Raw genomic sequence first — 6,000 nt, 5'->3', positions numbered from 1 at the left:
AGTTGCATGGCCTCCTTCCAGGGAGTTCCTGGCTGGAGACTGGAGGACAGGTTGAGATGCCTTCTGACAGATTTTGCACTAACTGACCTCTTTCTTAAAAGAAGTCCTGTTTAAAATAAAAGAGGGGTGGGCTGGGCAGGGGGAGGTGTGGATCCTTACATAGTATGAGAGCCTTTTAAGAAGAATCAATATGCAGATTTAGATGTCACAGGTCAAATCACATATCCCAAAACATAGCAGTAAACCATATAATCCTCATATATGGCAGTGAGGTGTGATAAGATACAGGTTTGACCTAGCCCCAAATGCTCCTAATTTGAGATTGGCCATCGAACCTCAAATGACCATACATTCCTTTTTTGCTATGTTTATCTGTGCAAAACCTTTTGTCCTTGTGCGTTCTGCCTGTTCCAAATGACCTATTATATTTTTCTCCTTGTTTTCTTTTTCAATCAGCAAGGAAGCCTTAGACATGAACTGTAATGAGTCTTTCTTGCTCTGTACTCTGCCCCCCTCGAAATGCACACTGCCATTTTAATTGCCTTTTCCAATGATGACTGAGGGATATCTTTCTTATCAGGCACTCTTTGTCTTTTTGGTTTAGAATTTGAGAAATGGGAGAGGTTGGAATACCATCAATCTCTGGAGGCAGCTAATCTGACTCAGCGTCTCTATCAAAAATATTGCTCTGCAAAAAACGCAGTCCCGTCATCACTGAAACACCTAGAGTTTCTGCATCCCCTGTGCATCCTTCACTTGACTCCTTGACTGCCTGCATCGGTTCTGATGGCCGTGGACCAAATCTCCATTTCTTCATCTCAGAATAATGCTCCCCAGAGCTGCTTTCTGGAGCTATTCATAGATAAGAGCAATAACGAGCCCAACAGCATGGCTTCCTTTTCTGTATTCTGTGACATTCTCGTCTCAGCCGACGGTGTCTGGCAGCCGCACAATGAGGCTCTGCATGTGTCACGGAGATGGATGATACCTGCAGTGTCTGAATCTCCATGCTGACTCGATGAGCTCCTGCTGAACCTTACCTCCGGGATGTGAGATTCTGTGCCATTGGTTTAGAAAGGCAAACCACCCCCTTCTAAGAAATGTCTTATTTTCTCCCAATACAAAATACTTTAATGGAAATAATGGCACACATTAGGTACTTTGATGGATAGCACAGTGTACTTTCACCCTCAATATTCCTGGTTACAGGACACTGTTTTTGTCTCATTGCTCAGTTATTTTTTCAAAGCTAAAACAAAGAGGCCACTAGCATAGGTGGTAGTTCTTTATATGCTTTTCACATATGTTTGCTTTCTTCTGTTGAATGGAAATGGGAAAAATAAATTACAAAGGATGTTAATAAGCCCCTGTTTCCTTATCAGGGAAGTAGCCAGTTAATTTTGGGAAAGTCTGTTCTGATCTAAATGGACTAGTTTTTGTTGCAGCATGAAATCAGTTCAGAACTGTGCACAAATGTGCCGCAGCGGGGTCTTTGGTAATGGATTATCAGTAAGATCTCAGTGCTGCTAGGCCCAGTCAGGCACATCTGAGCAAAGTGGGATTATGTGGGATATGCATCAAAGGACTAACACCAATGACTATTTCTACCGTCTGTTTTCTAGGGCCAACTTCATGGGCATGGCACTTGCGCTGTCACACAGGGCCCCACACTTAGATGGGTAATTTAATGCTCTGCTAGCATTATCTTGAAATTCTTAATAATTTGTGAGCAATAGGACCTGAATATTTGTTTTGCACTAGCCCAGCAAATTGTGTAGCCAGTCCTGGTGCCAGGTGCTGCTCTATGCTTTGTAAATAATAATAGAATTCCTCCTCAGTTTTCCTTCCTCATGAATTTTGACTGAGGTACAACATGACAGATATCAGGGTAGATATTAGGATACCAAAGAGAGCAGGAGGCAGCCTGCTCACTCAATATGAAGGGTTACATTCATATCAAAGGTGGCCATAAGAACATGTTCCATGTGTCTTGGGCCCATCAGTCAGATCAACGGTCTAAAAAGAGGGTTAGAAAGGAAAGATTTGTGAAGATATCTCTTCAGAGGGAGCAATTCCCTTGCTATGAGTCCCCCCTCCCTTTTGTGGTTGGGAGGATAAGGACATAAGGGGGACACAAAGGACTGATATTCCTTGCAGGACATTTGGTCCTGTCCAGAATGTTCATAAGATATCTGGTCCGTGCCAAAAGGTCCATGACATTTGGTCCTGCCCAAAACATCCGTGAGCATATATGATTCATGCCAAATTGTTTTGAAGAGGGTCAAATATCAAGGACTTTTGGGTGTGGACCAAATGTCTTATGGGTATTTTGTACAAAACCAAATGTTAAGATAATATATGTGAGGCCATTAGCACTATTTCTGGCATAGAGAAGTACTTAATAAATGGTATTTTTTTTCTAATTTAGGAGAGGGAATCAGTCTAATTATTAAAAGAATAAACCTTAAGAACCACAAACCTGGCTTTAAATTCTAGTTCTATCATTTATTAATTTGCTAAGGTCTCTTAACCCCTGTGTTCCTTAGTTTTCTCCTTTCCAACATTTGGATAGTACTTTACGTAAAACATTGCGATAAGTGAATGTGTAATAAAGATGCGACCAGTATGTCGACAAGTACGACGCATGTGTTCTGTGATCACTGAATAAAGTTTAATGGGATCGTGGGGGAAGGTATAACCTTCTCCTGTCCCTGGAGGGAATGCTCAACTTCCTCTGCTTTTCCACTCATTATTAGGTAAAAGGAGATCCACCTATTACTTTAAATTGAAAACACAGGCTCGATTTTGTCACCAGAATGTTTAGTCTGGTATAATAGTGAAAATTCCAAATCTGATTTAACATGCAACTTAACTCCTCCACCAGCTGGCACCGGTTTCAGGCTAGGACTCACAGGCTCTGGTCCTTCTCCCTTCCTGCTCACCATCTCTCCCAGTGCTCAGCTGCATTTCAGGATCAAAATTGGAGAGAGCGACAAGAAGTAATACCTAGGTAGCTTTATGCTTTCTGGTCTGGCAGATAGTTAAAGCTGACAGCTCTTAGTGGAAGGTCATACACATGATTAAAGCTGACCCTGGTCCTCATGGTTGCTTTAAGGGGCTTTTTGAATGTTCTCTTTGGCCAATCTCTCTCATGATTCTTTGGTCCCAACAGACACATTTCTATTCTAGGGCCTTGACTCCTGCCTCAGCTACTACTCACCAGCTGAACATCCTTCCCCTAGGATTTTCTCATGCCTCCAGAAGCCCCAAGATAGATGTTGGAAGACATAAGATAATTCTACACCAGGACTGTCTTCCAGATGGCCCACAGCCATATTCGTGCATCATCCCTTGTTCCAACAAACGAAATCACCTCCCTTTGATCTCCTATTTAGCCTCTCTCTTAGTTTACAGATTTCCAAGTATGAGTTGGATCTAAGCCATAGTCCACTGTAGCTTTCTCAGGCATGAATCAGATATTGGGATTAGTGGACATCTGGTCGTGTCCAAAATTTTCATAAGACATTCGGTCCATTCCAATAGGTCCTTGATATTTGGTCCTGTCTAAAACGTCCATGAGTAGAGTTGGTTCATGCCAAAAGGTCCATGACGTTTGGCCCTGTCTAAGACATCCATGAGCAGATTTGGTCCATGCCAAATGGTTTTAGACTGGACCAAATATCAAGGACCTTTTGGCATGGATCCAACATCTTATGGACATTTTTAGATAGGGCCAAATGGTCCTGCAAACATCAAGGATGTTTTGGCATGGATCCAATGTCTCCATAGACATTTTGGACAGGACCAAATATGGCTAGATATCAAGAACTTTTTGGCAGGGACCAAATGTCTGATGGATGTTTTGGACAGGACCAAATGTCCTGCAAGGGAACTGAGATTTAAAGCATTTCAGTAACCAGTCAATAACTAGTCTGAAATTACATAGGTGGCTCTTGTCTGCCTGACCCAATATTTGTGCAATTCATTAAGAGAGAGAGGCAGAAAGAGAGAGATTTCCTTTCTACTTTTCTTCTCAGATAAGTCACATCTTTGCTAAAGTAAAACACATATGGAGATCCTCCTAATTATGTAGTCAGTAGTAGGGACCAAAAGTAACAACGTCATTATTAGCTGGACATGGTCCCATGAAGAGCTTACCATAAATACAGAAAGAGAAAATTAAGTCGTGACAACCTTAGCCATTAATGAAGTGACCAACTATGCATTACTCACTCTATGTGAAATCCTAACATTAGAGAGGGCTGCTTTGTCCTGTTTCCAGGAATATTCAGAGAAGTCTTCATGGAAGAGATGAGTCATTAATAACAGTTGCGTGTGTGTGTGTGTGTGTGTGTGTGTGTGTGTGTGTGTGTGAGGAAGATTGGCCCTGAGCTAACGTCTGTTGCCAATCTTCCTCTTTTAGCTTGAGGAAGATAGTCGCTGAGCTAACATCTGTGCCAATCTTCTTCTATTTTATGTGGCATGCCACCATAGTGTGGCTTGACAAGTGTGTGTAGGTCTGAGCCCAGGATCCGAACCAGAGAACCCCAGGCCACTGAAGTGGAGTACGTGAACTTAACCACTGCACCACTGGGCCAGCTCCCAATAACAGTTTTATTGAAATAGTTAAAGGACAAAAAGGAAAACATCCTGGTTGGGGGGTGGGAGCAAAAGCAAGATCACAGAACTGGGAATAAGCATAACCAATGAAGTGAGAAGGCAGAGGAAAAGTTTTCCTTTTAGAAAGACTGCTGTTTTTTCTAGAAGAGTGGGACACATGTGGCTACATTATTTGTGTAGAGAGCTGAAGTCAGTCTGATGTATGCGAACATGATGTGGTAGGAAATGACAGTCCAGGGCACGTTCTTCAAGTGAGTAAGCAATGAAAGTTAAGTTTTTGAAATATTTGAGAGCGGTTTGCTGGCTAGACTGGAGTGAAAAAAAGAATATAGCCAGTGAGAGTGACTAGAAATTTGTTGAAGTTGTCTTGGTATGATGTGGCACCTCATTTTAGCCTTTGTAGAATGGACTTTTGGATTCTCTCAGCTTTCTTTCTTGAATGAGAGTAGAAAGGAATGGGGGTGAAAGTAGAGCTACATATGTAGATATGTAGCTATCTAGATTCCAGATATGTACATACAGTCATGTGTCACATAATGATGGGGGTACATTCTGAGAAATGCATCATTAGGCAGTTTCATGGTTATGAGAACATCATCACAAACCTAGATGGTATAGCCTGCCACACACCTGGGTTGTATGGTACTAATCTTAGAGGACTACCATGGTGTATCTTGTCCAGCATTGACCGAAACGTCATTATGTGGTACATGACTGTATCTGCAAACTCTAAGAGAAGACCTGTAGCCATGGAACAATGTGGGGAGTTTTTATCATTGAATATTAAATACAGTAGATAAATCTTATAGTTCAATGAACCAAAAGAGCAAGGCATATGACAAATTTCCAATATCCATAATAGTGTATGGAAAAATTATCATTGTGGTACTAGGAAGCATGATGTGGTAGAAATAGCAGGGACAAGAATCAGAATTATTTATTTTCTTTTGAAGCACAATATTGCTATACGGAGAAAATTTATCTTTTGTTTTTCTTAACATTTTAAAATCAGCATACAGTTCTAGTTTGTTTCCTGCTGCACTTGTAGACAATGGAATATTCAAAGAAAATTCTGAATACACTGAACACTTAGGAGTAAATGACTTCTATTTAAAACTCCCTAACATACTTTCTGCACTTGGAATGCTAAATCAAAACTTATCATCAAAGGCTTTTTTGTAAAATGCCAGGATGCTATTGAATAGGATAACAGGGAGGCAAAGAGGGGAATCTTAATTTGCTCAAAACTTCTCTTACAGTATCTTGATGGACTCTTGTAGGAGTTGTTGGGGGGAGTAAATCATCAATGTGGCGCATTTTCCAAATCTCTCACTGGCAACGTTCATATCATGGTTTCTACGTGAAGTGTTGACCATGGAG

Source organism: Equus quagga, chromosome 21 (assembly GCF_021613505.1).
Source record: "Equus quagga isolate Etosha38 chromosome 21, UCLA_HA_Equagga_1.0, whole genome shotgun sequence".
In the NCBI taxonomy this organism is placed as follows: Eukaryota; Metazoa; Chordata; class Mammalia; order Perissodactyla; family Equidae; genus Equus; species Equus quagga.
Note: the sequence above shows the minus strand (reverse complement) of the source record.